This window comes from Pogona vitticeps, chromosome 10 (assembly GCF_051106095.1).
Source record: "Pogona vitticeps strain Pit_001003342236 chromosome 10, PviZW2.1, whole genome shotgun sequence".
NCBI lineage: Eukaryota > Metazoa > Chordata > Lepidosauria > Squamata > Agamidae > Pogona > Pogona vitticeps.
In genome coordinates, this window is record NC_135792.1 from 14,697,879 (window position 1) to 14,713,391 (window position 15,513).

Sequence of the window (15,513 nt, forward strand, 5' to 3'; positions counted from 1 at the left end):
CGACTGCAACTGGTCCTGAATCGAGCTGCACAGCTGGTGAGTGGTGGGGCTGCTAGGGAACTCATCAAGCCAATTCTGATTAAATTACATTGGCTACTAGTTGCTGCCCAGGCCCAATTCAAAGTGCTTGTTTTGACATATAAAACCCTAAACGGCTTGGGCCCTAGATATCTGAAGGACCACCTCCTTCCATATGAGCCTACCCAGCAGTTAAGATCTAGCCAGGGGGCCCTTTTGAAAGAGCCGTCCCTCAAGGAGATAATAGGGATGGGTTGTAGACAAAGGGCCTTTTCCGCAGCTGCCCCCAGACTATGGAATGCTCTCCCAACTGAGATTCATCTGGCTGATGACATTTTGGCACCGGTTCAAACCCTTCCTGCTCCAGAAGGCTTTAAATTGAAATAACATGAAATATGGGTCCTGATAGCAATTTTTAGAGCATCTATTTTAATTGTATTTTAATCGTTTTATCTTTTATTGTATTTTAATTGTTGTAAGCCCCCCAGAGATCTTTGGGTAGAGTGGGCGGCATATAAATTAAACAAACAAACAAATAAATAAATTTTTTTTAAAAACTCTGTTGACTCATTGAACTGCAATGTGGTTCACTACAGGAATTGGACCATGTTTTGGCCTTGTCATCAACCTTGAAGCTCCTGTGTCCATAAGGAGTTTTTAAGTTCCCAAATCAGCAGAGCCTGGATCTGACAAGAGCTGTGTTGCATCTGACCCAGAGGGGCTGAGTCCCACTAAAGATTTTTCAGTTATCAGCCCAGAAGGTCCTGGTTTTGCAAAGGACTATGTATCCACTGTCGCGAACATGGGTTCGAAAACACACGTGTAAGCTTGGACAGAGAGCAATCAGGAGTTTGCACATGCTAAAATGGGCTGAAGAGTCCAAATTCAGCTAGCCATGATACAACACTCCTTCTCACAAGTCTGCCCACATAAGAACACCCTGGTACTCTCAGATATTATTGTGAAAAGGTCAAGTGGGCTTTGTAGTCCTTAGACTCAACTTGCACCACTGACAGGACTCTAAGTAAGCTAGGCCGAGGCAGCACTCTCAGATGACCCTATGACAAGTGTACTGTTCAGGAAACCAAATGAGTTTTATAATCTTTATTTTATTAAAGAAAAGGCATGTTACTAAGTATCAGAGCCAAATTAACCCAAAACAAATAAACTAGCATTGTGCTGTTTAGTTACACAGATGTAGTGAGGCAAAGAAAACATAAAAAATAGAAAAGTATTCAAAAACCCAAAAAGCCATTAAAAAGAGTAAAAACAAAATAATCCATGTAGGTCATAAAAAGGCTATAGTCCTCAGTGATCCTATAGAATAAAAATCCCTTAACAAAAGTAAAAATCCCTTATATGTCCCATAGTCCTTAGAAAAGAAAAATCCAGTAAATATACCATAGTCCTTACAACATTACAAGAGCATAGTCCATATGGAGTATTCCAAGAAAAGAAGTCCATAAAGAATATTCCATAGAACAGTCCATAGAAAATAGTCCATGCATAGTCCTTAGGAAAAATCCCACAAGTCCAAAAGCAATCCAGCAAAGCGTAGAAACCAGTCCATGTAGGTAGGCCACCTGACTCTCTCTAAAGACATCAGGGTAAGTCCCAAATGGCTGAAGTGTAGGTCACGAATCACTGAAAGGTCGGTCTTGGAAAGACAAAGTCTATAGGCAAAAAGTTCCTTTTTCAAGAGTAACTGGTAAGGGCCTAATGCACCTTCCCACGATGTCATCCAATCAGAGTTCGTTACTAGGCAAACAGTCCTGTTGCACCACATGACTTCTTTCTCATACACACCAGATGTTATTTGGGTTACGGTGGTTTCTCAAAGAGTCACAACAATTCCCATCTATCTAATCACACAGAGTCCTTTCTCAGGCTTTCAGAATAACATTCTCTCGCTCGCCTGGAAAACACTTGTCAGCATAGCAAAGATACTTTATACAAAGAAACAAGATGGAACCTCTCTGGCTTATTTCTTAATTACAAAACCCATATGCCTTTAAAAGATTTTAACTCAAAAACTCATCTCATCACATCCACTGCCTATCAGGGCCTGAGTCTACCAAAGCCTATTTCGGTTCAAGGTAGGGTTGCCAGACATCCGGCAAAAGGAGGATATGTCCTACTTTTCAGGATCATGTCCTCCGTCCGGCAGGCAAAACTAAAAAACTTTAAAATGTCTGGCTTTTGTATCTCCACCCCCTGCAGCCCAACCTCTCCCTGTTATTTCCTTGGTTGCGGCCCTTGTAAATCCTCCGGTTCTTTCAGAGATGGGAGATAAGGTGCAATCAATCCCCGGCTTGTGGATGGCTGCTTCTGCCCAGAGCTGAATAAGGCAGGAAGGTGCGAGAGAGATGGATGGATGGAAATGGACAGGAGAGGCGTGGAGTGAAGTGAGTGCACTTGCTTGCCTGCCGGAGGGGAGGCTGGTCTGGGGTTCAGAGACAGGGAAATAGGGGCCAGGCCAGTCCCTCCTTCCTCCTAAAGCCGGGGAAGAGGAGGCACTTTTATCCCCCCTTCTGCCCTGACATCCCCTGACTCTGAGGCATGTGCAGAGTGCATTTCCAGGTCCAGGAGCATATGCAGTTATCCCCCATGCTTGTGGGAGCTGGAACACACACATACAAGTGCTTTTCTCTCAGCTTGAGAAATTGCAAATGGTGGAGAAAATGGCTTTGTGTGTGTGTGTGTGCGCGCGCGTGCGCGCATGCGTGCGTGTGTGTGTGTGTGTGCGCAAATCCATTTTCTCAACTCTTTGCATTTCTCAAGCTGAGAGAAATCCACACCTTGTTTTTTTCTGTTTTTTATAAAGTGTTTCAAATCTGTCACACAACTTTTAAAACTTTTTATTTCACTTTATTATGCTTTTATTAAAATAAAAAAATCAATAAATAAAACAAGGGGGATGGGTCTCCATTAAAGAAAGTAATAGATTGTGTCCATTGGTCCTGGGAGCCCAGCAAGTGTATATGTAGATTTGTTTTGGGTTTTTTAAAAAAAACATTTTTTAAAACAAGAAAACACAGTGGCCAGAGGATTCTAAGTTTTGTAGTCCAAAAAATGTAGCTTTCCCAGTCTTGACCTTTCAAGGGATGGTTATGGTATTGTCCCACAATCAAAGAGCTATTCTCCCCAATACCTAATTCCAAAAGCGACATGTCCCCCCACCCCGTGCACAGAGCCCCCCTAATATGTCCTCTTTGTCCTCCTTTCTATGTCCTCCTTTTCATACTCATGTATCTGGCAACCCTAGTTCAGGGTCAAGCTGGACTCAATTCTGTAAAAGACTTTTGTTGCAAGTTGTTTTCTCCCCCCACATTAATAGCTTTTGCAGACTGATGGGGGGGGGCAGCAGGAGTGCCTCACAGTTTATTTAATTAATTTGTAAAAATATTGAGCAGTGTAAAAACATCCTTTACATCGTAAGCATGAATGCCTGAGTTTATTAAAGGATGCTTCCATAGCCCCCTCCCCAGACCCTTACTCTTCTTGTTTGCTTTACAGATGCACCTGCTAGCAGCCCCAACTGGCTGAGCCTGTGGTTAAAATCGGCCGACCACAGATATCCTGTTTTGTTCAGTTTCCTGTTGAGAATCGTTAGAATACCCAAAGGGGAGGGGAACTGCCTGCATACTTAGAAAATATATGCCCTTTGCTGCTCTACCCTATAGAATGCATACTGAATAACTCCCTTAACCTACTTTTCAGCCAATGAGGATTTTTCTGTATCTGTATTTCCTGGTGGTTAGAAGGCATAAAAGTTCTTCGCCCTTATGAGTCAATGTCCCTCGTGCCTGGGGGACCCGAATGGCCATTCGAAATAAACAGCGCTTGTTCTCTCTTGAGTCTGTGTATGGTCAAATCTCATGCTTGCTGGTACAAGAGTGTTTTAACACTTCCAGATTTCTTATATCTGGCTCACAACATGGACAAATAACAGCCAGTAATAAATTACACCATAAAGAACTGTAGATGTTACTCAAAACCAAAAGGTCCACCACATGCTCAGGTGGAGCATGTCCAAGATGAAGTGAGCTCTTTCTTAACATGGGTATTATTTCTCCCCAGAGGCAAGAGATTGTGCCCAGGAATAGACAGTGTTGGTCTTCAGCTATTAAAAAGAGTAGATTTTGAAATAGTTCTTGGATTTTGATGCATTGGGGATAATACTATTAATTTTATTTATTTATTTATTTTTATTCTATTTATACTCCGCCTATCTGGTCATGGTGACCACAAGGATTTAAGTTAAATTATTTTTAAATTATTTCCAAGCTCAGTGTGGGGAAAATGCAGTGTTAACTCATAATCAGTCTGACTGGAACTAGGCAGTCCTAAACCTCACTCCAGTTGCAAGACTAGCCTGTCAAGGGCTTGCCAAAGTTCCATTTTGGAGTCATCACCCAAGATGGTGCCTGAGGTAGACTGGATGCAGTAGTAAAATAATAAAACATTTCCAAATTCTAAGCCTGCCAAAAACATTGTGCAGCTGTCCTCTTCTGACACTTATTTGTTCCAGTAGAGGAGAGGGAGGGGGTTAAAGGGACATAACAACTCAGAACACATCTCTCTTGGATTTCCAACAAGAATTTGGAGCCCAAATAAACATGCTATTATGAGATACTGTTCTGGCTGGTTAAAGGTTAAGCACTGAATTGGTTTATTGGCAAGGCACAGATAAACTATAGCCTACGTAGATGAACTTATTACATAGTTTTGAACTTTGGTTAAATTCTCTGTGCTGTGCAGCAGAAATGCAAGGATTCAAAGAGGAAAATGGCTTCAAGTTCACGAGATTAGTCCATCTCTTTTCTCAGTAAGTGACACTTACAGTTTCAGTAACTCACTGTGAGACATTAGCGACAGAAAAAATATTTTCTTTACTTACATTTCTGAACAGATCAAACAGCAAACTGAGAACACACCTGACTGCTTTTCAGCAACAGGCCTCAACAAACTCCCTGCCTGCTTCAACAGGCAGACTCCAACAGATGAAGGAAGGTGTGGGGGGGAGGGAGCTCTTAGCGAATAATCAGGGCTCTCTTTGAATCCAGAAGCAGGGAAGGAACCATTGGCTAGTGCTTAATAGACTGCACGTCACCCCCAAACAAAGAAAGCTCCCTCCGGGCTCCACCTACTAGAACCAGTATGTGAGGGTGCAAAAACTCTACAGAACTTTCAGCACATTTTGCACAGGGCCAAAGGTGAACTTGGTATCGGATGTGAATTTTGAGGCCTACAGACGAATTACATTTTGAATTAAGAGATTAACGGAGGTAAAATATTGGAGAGGTCTGAAATATTGGTTTTGTTGTTTGTTAGATATCACACCGTTTTGTGGTATAATTTTTTTAAGTAAGTGGGCTGCTGTATCTTGTTCCATTTTGAGTTTTATAGTGTCCCCTGGATAGATGTCACACTTTTCCTGTCATAGGGGATATGCTGGAGCACTTTTCAACAAGAGGTTCTCAAAGACGTTTGTATAGTAAGAGATGGAGATGGGGCAGTTGTTCTCTCTTAGTATAAAAATTGTTGTGAATGTAAAATACTGGTGGCACAGCAGCAGATGTACAGACATGTACACTGCCTTGGCATTGGAAGTAGAAAAAGATGGAAATATCTTTCCTAAGTAAATTTAAGTAGAGCATCCTGATGAGTGATTTTTCCCTGTTCATCATCTTTCCTGCTGTAGATGTCTGTAAACCATCCAGCATCATGGAGGCTACAGTCAAAGTCACAAAGCTGCTGAAAGGAGCTAGGCTGAATCTGCTGATAAACAATGCTGGGATAGTAAACATATAGAGCACCCTGGAATTGGCAGCACCGGAGGACATGTTGGAGGTGTACAAAACCAATGTGATTGGGCCCATGCTAGAAAGCCAGGTAAGGCAGATCTAAGGTACCATTAATCCTTAGACACCTCCCCTTCAGTGGCAGATGATACAGGCTACTGTATGTGAAAATGGGCCAGCAATTCTCATGGAACAATGCTATGTGATGAGTGGTTCTTAAATAAGATTGGTTTCCCACCTTGGACATTGCTACAAGGCCTGTAGTAATAGCTACCTAGCAGACAGATGCACCAGTATACTGGTGCTGTGGCAAAAATGCCTACCTGTTGAATTAGAATTGCTCATATGACAAGAGAAGTCAGGTAACTATAAAATATTTTTCCCTTTTATTGAATATCAACTACAAATATCGGGTCAAATACTCCTCCTACCATGAATACACCAAGTTCCAGTCCTCCAAATCTGGGCAGCCTAAACAAATCAGATAGTTCAGTCTCCATACCATACAGTTTTGGTTAATATGCTAGTTTAATTTACATAATTTGAAAAATCTGCAATAACATATTAATTTTGCATTATTTTTCTACCAAATGTTAATATCCTTTTTTTTAAAGACACCCAGGAATGGCAGGTATGTATAGCAGCAGCAGCAACACATTGCTGATAATTAAAGAGCTCCTGATTTGATTTTTGGGTGTGTGTAACTTACAACCACTTCATGGATTGCTGCCTTGTCGTGGCGAAGGGGCTTGAGTAACTCAGAGAAGCTATGGGCTATGCCGTGCAGGGACACCCAAGATGGACAGGACATAGTGGAGAGTTCCGACTAAACACAATCCACCTGGAGTAGGAACTGGCAAGCCACTCCAGTATCTTTGCCAAGAAAACCCCATGAACAGAAACAAAAGATATGATGCTGGAAGATGGGACCTTCAGGTCGGAAGGCATCCAACATGCTACTGAGGAAGAGCGGAGGACAAGTACAAGTAGCTCCAGAGCTAATGAAGTGGTTGGGTCAAAGCCGAAAGGACGCTCAGCTGTGGACGTGCCAGGAACTGAAAGGAAAGTCCAATGCTGCAAAGAAAAATACTGTACTGCATAGGAACCTGGAATGTAAGATCTATGAACCTTGGGAAGCTGGAGGTGGTCAAACAGGAGATGGCAAGAATAAACATCGACATCCTGGGCATCAGTGAACTAAAATGGACAGGAATGGGCGAATTCAGCTCAGATGATTATCATATCTACTATTGTGGGCAAGAATCCCGTAGAAGGAATGGAGTGGCTCTCATAGTCAACAAAAGAGTCGGAAAAGCTTTAATGGGATACAATCTCAAAAATGATAGAATGATTTCAATACGAATCCAAGGCAGACCTTTCAACATCACAATAATCCAAGTTTATGCACCAACCACCACTGCTGAGGAGACTGAAATTGAACAATTTTATGAAGATTTACAACACCTTCTAGAACTGACACCAAAGAAAGATGTTCTTCTCATTCTAGGGGACTGGAATGCTAAAGTAGGGAGCCAAGAGATAAAAGGAACAACAGGGAAGTTTGGCCTTGGAGTTCAGAACGAAGCAGGACAAAGGCTAATAGAGTTTTGTCAAGAGAATAAGCTGGTCATCACAAACACTCTTTTCCAACAACACAAGAGGCGACTCTACACATGGGAATCACCAGATGGGCAATATCGAAATCAGATTGATTAGATTCTCTGCAGCCAAAGATGGAGAAGCTCTATACAGTCAGCAAAAACAAGACCTGGAGCTGACTGTGGCTCTGATCATCAGCTTCTCATAGCAAAATTCAAGCTTAGACTGAAGAGAGTAGGAAAAACCTCTGGACCACTCAGGTATAATCTAAACCAAATCCCTATGAGTACACAGTGGAAGTCAAGAACAGATTTAAGGAACTAGATTTGGTGGACAGAGTGCCTGAAGAACTTTGGATAGAGGCTCGTAACATTGTACAGGAGGCAGCAACAAAAACCATCCCAAAGAAAAGGAAATGAAAGAAAGCAAAATGGCTGTCCAACGAGGCCTTAGAAATAGCAGAGAGGAGAAGGGAAGCAAAATGCAAGGGAGATAGGGAAAGTTACAGAAAGTTGAATGCAGACTTCCAAAGAATAGCAAGGAGAGACAAGAGGGCCTTCTTAAATGAACAATGCAAGGGAATAGAGGAAGATAACAGAAAAGGAAAAACCAGAGATCTGTTCAGGAAAATTGGAGATATTAGAGGAACATTTTAAACAAAGATGGACATGATAAAGGACAAAAATGGGAGGGACCTAACAGAAGCAGAAGACATCAAGAAGAGGTGGCAAGAATACACAGAGGAACTATACCAGAAAGATTTGGATATGCCGGACAACCCAGATAGTGTGGTTGCTGACCTTGAGCCAGACATCCTGGAGAGTGAAGTCAAGTGGACCTTAGAAAGCCTGGCTAACAACAAGGCCAGTGGAGGTGATGGCATTCCAGTTGAACTATTTAAAATCTTGAAAGATGATGCTGTTAAGGTGCTACATTCAATATGCCAGCCAGTTTGGAAAACCCAACAGTGGCCAGAGGACTGGAAAAGATCAGTCTACATCCCAATCCCAAAGAAAGGCAGTGCCAAAGAATGCTCCAACTACCGCACAATTGCACTCATTTCACACGCTAGCAAGGCTATGCTCAAAATCCTCCAAGGTAGGCTTCAGCAGTATGTGGACCAAGAACTCCCAGAAGTACAAGCTGGATTCCGAAGAGGCAGAGGAACTTGAGACCAAATTGTTAACTTGCGCTGGATTATGGAGAAAGCCAGAGAGTTCCAGAAAAATATCTACTTCTGCTTCATTGACTATGCAAAAGCCTTTGACTGTGTGGACCACAGCAAACTATGGCATGTCCTTAAAGACATGGGAGTGCCTGACCACCTTATCTATCTCCTGAGAAACCTATATGTGGACAGGAAGCAACAGTTAGAACTGGATATGGAACAACTGATTGGTTCAAATTTGGGAAAGGAGTACGACAAGGCTGTATATTGTCCCCCAGTTTATTCAATTTATATGCAGAATACATCATGCGGAAGGCTGGACTGGAGGAATCCCAAACGGAATTAAGATTGCCGGAAGAAATATCAACAATCTCCGATATGCAGATGATACCACTCTGATGGCAGAAAGTGAAGAGGAATTAAAGAACCTTGTAATGAGGGTGAAAGAGGAGAGTGCAGAAAAATGGTCTGAAACTCAACATCAAAAAAACTAAGATCATGGCCACTGGTTCCATCACCTCCTGGGAAATAGAAGGGGAAGATATGGAGGCCGTGACAGATTTTATTTTCCTGGGCTCCATGATCACTGCGGATGGAGACAGCAGCCACGAAATTAAAAGACGCCTGCTTCTTGGAAGGAAAGCGATGACAAATCTTGACAGCATCTTAAAAAGCAGAGACATCACCTTGCCAACAAAAGTCCGAATAGTCAAAGCTATGGTTTTTCCTGTTGTGATGTATGGAAGTGAGAGCTGGACCATAAAGAAAGCAGACCGCCGAAGAATTGATGCCTTTGAATTGTGGTGCTGGAGGAGACCTTGAGAATCCCCTGGACTGCAAGGAGAACAAACCTATCCATTCTAAAGGAAATCAACCCTGAGTGCTCCCTGGAAGGACAGATCCTGAAGCTGAGGCTCCAGTACTTTGGCCATCTCATGAGAAGAAAAGACTCCCTGGAAAAGACCCTGATGTTGGGAAAGTGTGACGGCAAGAGGAGAAGGGGACGACCGAGGATGAGATGGCTGGACAGTGTCTGCGAAGCAACCAACATGAATTTGACACAACTCCGGGAGGCAGTGGAAGATAGGAGGGCCTGGCGTGCTCTGGTCCATGGGATCACAAAGAGTCGGACACGACTAAACGACAAAGTAACTTACAAGCAATGAGAAAAAATTGTGCACATTTCTGGAGAAGTACTTTGATAAGGGTCTTAATTCACTAAATACTACACAAAAGTTCTTTATTAATAAAATCAGTGCATTGAGTTCAGCTCAGTAATGAGACGACTGGCACCTATCAAGTGTACATTCATTATATAGACACCTATCTAAATACTTAAATACAATCACCGGTCATAATCATAGTCATAAACACCAAAAATAGTCCAAGCACCTACTATGTAGAAATAGGTATGTTCATCACTCCCTCAGTAACCTTGCAATCATAGAATCATAGAATAATTCAGTTGGAAGTGGCCTATAGGGTAATTGAGCGCAACACTCTGCTCAATACCTGCTCTATACTTATACGTTTGTTTAATTGTTTATTTAAAATATTTTAATCCACCTTTCTCCTTAAAAAGGATCCAAGGCGGCTTACATCATTAAGATACAATGCTAAAGCTGAAAACAGTAATTATACAAATCCCAAAAAGAATCAAGCAATATCACACTAAAAACCAGTAAACAAAAGCAACACCAGAAACATATTAGTAGTAAGGCACAACAATCACTAACACAAGGACTTCCGGCTTGACGTCGCGATGAGACAGCAGCAGGAGGACAGAGCTCTGTCCCCTGGGCTGGATTCTGTCCTGTTTGGGACACTCTAGGGTGTCGGAACCACCCCGGAGGGGTGGTGAACTGGGGGGGGAAGCCTGTTGATCACGGGGGCGGCGGTCACCCCTGTTCGATCCAGGAAACTCCTTAATCAGCCAACGGGCAGAAACAAGCAGTGTAACTTGCTTGATTCTGCAAGGAAATGGTTGCTGTTCTCTTGTGGCCATGCCTGCCTCTGGGATTTGGATGCCCAAGTTCAAATCTGATTTTAAAATTTTTTTAACTGCTGCCATGCTGCTTCTTGGTTGGGGGGGGGTCTATGCATCTCAATGGGGCAGAAATTTTTTTACCAAAAATTAACGAAGACTCAGAAACTTTTAAATGCTTGGACTCGTTAGTGCAGCTTGTGAAACCTTTGCAAACTTAATCTGGCTTTCTTCTGAGTCTTCGTTAATTTTTGGTGAATTTTTTCTCCCCCATTGAGATGCCTTGAAGCCTACTCAATGCATTTGAATGGTGGATACATTGTTTCACACAACGATGTTTCCTATGGGGATTTTTGCTTAAGGACGGCAATCCGTTCCAATTGGAACGGATTATCCGGTTTTCAGTGCATCTCTATGGGAAATGGTGTTTCACAGAACGATGTTTTCACAGAACTTTTTTTTGGAACCAATTAACATCGTTGTGCGAGGCACCACTGTAATTGTAAGCAAAGTATGTAACACGATGTTTGACAAGCACAAAACAATGTAGATAGATTGAAAAACTAATAAAATGTTTTTAAAAAATCACTAACACACACGCAGCCAGTCACTGGGGAAGAGAACAATCTTTCCATGCTTGTTGAAGGACATAAAAATGGGACCAGCCTGGCTTCCTGTAGAAGGGAGTTCTAGAGTCTGAGAGCAACAACACAGAAGTCATTCTCCCATGTCCCCACCAGCTCCACATGTGAAGGTGGTGGAACCAAGAGAAAAGCCTCCTCTGATTATCTTAACAGCATAGCAGGCTCATAAAGGGAGATGTGGCCCTTGGACCCAAGTTGTTTAGAGCTTTATAGATTAGAAACAGCACTTTGAATTATGCCTGGAAACAGATTGGCAATGAGTGGAGCTGCTGTAACATGGGGGTCATGTAATCCCTATAAGCAGCCCATTACCAATTTCACTGTGGCATTTTAGACCCTCTGAATTTTCTGGAGGCAGCCCCATGTAGACCATGTTACAGTAATCCAGCCAGATTACTTCCCAATTGTTTCTCCAACAGGTATTTCCTGATTCCTGATTTGACCATGTCGAGAAAATAATAAAACTGTTACTTGCATTCTTCCTGCACTCTAAATAGGCCAAAGGCTGAGCACTAACAAGATTGAATTCTGCCTTATATTGGCTAAACTAACTTTTTAAGAACTAAATGAAATAAAGAATACAAGTGTTACATCAATACATGGGGAGGATTTAAACAGAGAAACAGTCAGTGCTGGATTTTGTTTCCAAATGTTCTACCAATACCCTGAAATTAAAGTAGGGACTCTTTAATTAGTGGCAATCTGCTGCTACTGTCATTCCCATTATACCAGCAACAGAATTCTGTCCATTATATTTTAGCCTTGGAATATCTGTATGTTAACCATTGACCTGAGGGAGGCACTATAGAATATAATGGTTTGAGTTTTAGTGGAAACAGGGAAACACAAGTGTGACAAACCCAGACCTACTGGGATCTATCACACAGTTACTAAGCTGCCACCAACCATTCCCTATAATAAGTCACACAGACCAGGGATGGATTTTTAAACAACAAAAGAATAAGGTTTATTTTAAATACAAACAGGGTAAATAAAACAATCAGGTGAATAAAATAAAGTAACGTGGCTTATTCTCACACACACAAGCATACAGTTTGGTTCACCTAGAACCTTTAACTTAAAGCACAGACCCTGAACCCATCAGTTCTGGCTAACCAACAGACCCCTGAACCTTTCAGGCTGGTACTCTGACACACAGTAGTACCCTGTCAGACACCCAGACTCCCACAACAGCTTCTTCTTCCCCAGCTGCTGCTTCGTCCCAACCCAGTGTCTCACAGTCTGTCTCAGCATCATCTCTTCACCACACAGGCATCACATATTTATACAGTACAGCCCCTCCTCCTGATGTCCCGCCTTCCACTCCCCATAGGATGGAACTTTCCCTCCAAACCCATGACAGACAGGTAACATCAGTGCTGTTATGTAACACCTCCCCTCTTTATAAGTTGTTTTGTAGGGGGAAAGCTAAGGTGCTTTTTCCCAAAAAAAACAACCTGTATAAAACACACAACACCAATTATACCTACCATATTATACTTACTTACATTCTAAGTTAAACATTTCAAATAGGCATTTAAACATTTACCATATACATTACATCAATTTACCTTTATTAATACAAACCAATTTAAAACCAGGTACATTTTAACTTTTTGTTTTCATTATATACATATAGTCCATGTTCTTTCGCCGTCTTCAGTCTTCAGGTCTTCTTGATAAGGCGTCAGCAACACAGTTCACTGACCCTCTGACCACCTTCACTTCAAAGTCATAGTCCTGTAAGTTCAAAGCCCACCTCATAAGTTTGCTATTGTGGGTTTTCATTGTCTTTAACCATTGCAATGGTGAATGGTCAGTACACAGAACAAAATGTCTTCCCCAGATGTAAGGCTTGGCCTTCTGGATCGCGTAGACTATGGCCAAACACTCCTTCTCCACGGTTGCCAAATGTCTCTCACCTTTTTGAAGTTTCCTACTCAGGTAGGACACTGGATGCTGGTCACCATTCTCATCCTCTTGGCACAGAACTGCTCCTACCCCGCTGTTAGACGCATCGGTGTAGATGATGAACTCCCGGTCGAAGTCTGGAGCACGCAGGACTGGATAGTTGATTAACGCCTCCTTCAACCTCTGGAACGCCGCCTCACAGTCGCTGGTCCACGGGATGCGGTCATCAGTCTTCTTCCTCGTCAGATCGGTCAGCGGAGCCGCAATCTCGCCAAACCTCGGGATGAACTTTCTGTAGTAGCCCATCAACCCAAGAAATGATTTGACTTTTTTCTTGGTGTTGGGTCTAGGCCAATCACGAACAGCTTCTATTTTGGCCTCCAGGGGTTTTATCATTCCTCCCCCTACCATGTGACCCAAGTATTTTATTTCTGGGCTACCCAGCTGACACTTGCTGGCCTTTACTGTTAGCCCTGCTGCACTTAACCTCTGCAGCACTAACTCCAGGTGTATCAGGTGATCTTCCCAGGTATTACTGAAGATCCCTATGTCGTCAATGTAGGCCACTGTAAAGTTACTGAGCCCTGCCAAGGTCTGGTCCATCAGCCTTTGGAATGTGGCTGGTGCATTTCTGAGACCAAAGCTCAGGACTCGAAACTCATAGAGACCAAAAGGGCTGCAAAAGGCAGTCTTTTCTTGATCCCTGGGATCAATTCTTAATTGCCAATATCCCTTTACCAGGTCCAATGATGAGATGAACCGACAACCCCCTATGGTTTCAATCAGGTTGTCTAGCCTGGGCATTGGGTAGGCATCAGGAGTGGTTACACGGTTTAATTTCCTGTAATCAACACAAAACCTAATGCTCCCATCAGGCTTGTCCACAAGGACTATCGGAGAGGACCAAGGACTAGAAGAGGGGACGATTATGTTCTCCCTCAGCATTTCGTCCAACTCCTTCCGCACCTTGTCCCTATAGGGTCCCGTTACTCGGTATGGGGATACTGCCTGCGGGGGTGCATCCCCTGTGTGGATCCGATGCATCACTCCCTTCACTATCCCCGGCTTGTTGGAAAACACCTGTTGATATTTATTAAGCAGCATTTTTAGTTCTTGCTGCTGGTCTTGGGTGAGTGCAGGACTGATCTTTACCTCCTCTGGGTTGTATTTTACTTCCCCTCTACCCTCCCAGAAGGGTAATTCCGCTTCCTCACTCTCAGCTGCTTTTATCGCAAATAAAACCCTCTGTTCCCCTCTGTAGTAGGGTTTTAGGGCATTCACATGAACCACCCTCCTTGCTTGGTTCTCCTCCTGCTCTATTAGGTAGTTCAGGTCTGACATCTTGGAAATGACCCTATATGGTCCTGCCCATTTGAGCTGCAGTTTATTCTCTCTGCAGGGCCTAAGCCAAAGCACTTCCTCCCCTGGGTCAAAGTGCCTCTCTCTAGCTTTGTGGTCATACCATGTTTTCTGTCTGACCTTCTGAGCTTGCAGGTTTTCTGCTGCCAGCTCTAGATTTCTCCTTAGGTCATTCATCAAGGTGTCTATGTAAGTCACAACGTCTTGTGGGTCATCCTGGGTGATCTGCTCCCAATTTTGTTTGATCAAATCAAGGGGCCCTTTCACCCGTCTCCCAAATAGAAGTTCAAATGGACTAAACCCGGTACTGGCTTGTGGCACTGATCGATAAGCAAACAAAAGGGATTGCAGCTTCTGGTCCCAATTGTTTGGATTCTCTGCCAAGTAAGCCCTAATCATGCGCATTAGAGTCCCATTGAACTTCTCAGTTAACCCATTACTTTCAGGATGATAGGCAGTGGTTTCCTTGTGCTTAATTCCACAGATCTGCCATAAGCGTTTCATGAGCTTTGATGTGAACGATGCTCCCAAATCTGTGATTATCTCTGAGGCAAATCCCATCCTGGACATATACCCCACCAAAGCATCGGCCACTGTGTTAGTCTCAATGTTAGTCAAGGGTATGGCTTCAGGATACCTTGTGGCATGGTCCACAATTGTTAGGATGAACCTGTTCCCCCTCTTTGTGGCCTGGGGCAAAGGTCCCACTATATCCACCCCTATGCATTTGAACGGAGTGTCAATCACAGGCAAAGGGCACAACTTTGCTTGGGTCCTGTCGCGGTTATTCCCCTGCCTTTGACACACATCACATTGTTTACAGAACTCCCTGATCTGCTTCCCTATGTCAGGCCAGTAGAAATTCTGTGTGATTCTCTGCTGTGTCTTGTTCACTCCTAAGTGCGCAGCAAACATGTCAGAGTGACCCCTTTGTAAGATCATAGGGCGATACTTTTCAGGTACCACCAGCTGACTTCTGATCCCATCTCCCCCTTTTGAGATATTCCTCAGGGTTTCTCTATATAA

General features: G+C 43.1%; 1 long non-coding RNA gene across 1 annotated transcript in view; it reads left to right on the top strand.

The window, feature by feature from the left end:
• Window positions 1–5,774: 5,774 nt before the first annotated feature.
• LOC144584368 (uncharacterized) overlaps window positions 5,775–15,513 on the top strand; it is a 40,331-nt gene continuing 30,592 nt past the window's right edge. The window contains exon 1 of the long non-coding RNA XR_013538568.1: window positions 5,775–5,913. This is a non-coding gene — a long non-coding RNA (uncharacterized LOC144584368). The remainder of the gene's footprint in view (window positions 5,914–15,513) is intronic.